The sequence below is a fragment of the Galeopterus variegatus genome, unplaced genomic scaffold, assembly GCF_000696425.1.
Source record: "Galeopterus variegatus unplaced genomic scaffold, G_variegatus-3.0.2 Scaffold41843, whole genome shotgun sequence".
Classification (NCBI taxonomy): domain Eukaryota; kingdom Metazoa; phylum Chordata; class Mammalia; order Dermoptera; family Cynocephalidae; genus Galeopterus; species Galeopterus variegatus.
Window position 1 is genome coordinate 5,471 of NW_007767954.1, and position 654 is coordinate 6,124.

Consider the following 654-nt stretch of genomic DNA (forward strand, 5'->3'; position numbering starts at 1 on the left):
AGAAGGCATTCTGTACCTCTTTGTTTCTTAAGCTGTAGATCAAAGGGTTAAGCATGGGGATCACTAAAGTGTAAAACACGGAGGCCGTTTTGTCAGTATCAAAAGAGTGGATTTGGGCTGCACGTACACAAAGAGTAAAGACCCATAGAACACAACCACCACGGTCAGATGAGAACCACATGTGGAGAAAGCTTTTGTTCTGCCTTCTGCAGAATGCATTCTACATATGGCTAGCAGAATTGTCATGTAAGATACAAGGACTACCAGGAGGGAGGAGATCAAATTAAATGCTGAAAATAGCATGATCAACAATTGTATTTCCCGTGCATTGGAACAAAGCATATGTGACAAGGGAACATCATCACAGTAGAAATGACTGATAATGTTAGAGCCACAGAAGGCCGATGTAAAAATCTTAATAGTGATCATCAGAGCCTGAAAGGCACTGTAGAGGTATGGAATGCCCACCAGCACATGACAAAGTCTCTGAGACATGATCACATTGTAGAGCAGAGGGTTACAGATGGCCACGTAGCGGTCATAGGCCATGGCTGACAAGATGAATAGTTCACTGATGATGAACAGAATGAAGAAAGCCATCTGTGCGGCACATGTGTAATAGGAAATAGTATTTTGTACTTCAATAAAATTTAC

The 654-nt window shown here is 41.7% G+C and overlaps 1 pseudogene; it reads right to left on the reverse strand.

Moving 5' to 3' along the window:
* Nucleotides 1–7: 7 nt before the first annotated feature.
* Nucleotides 8–645, reverse strand: LOC103584067 (annotated as a pseudogene).
* Between the last annotated feature and the right edge of the window lie 9 nt (nt 646–654).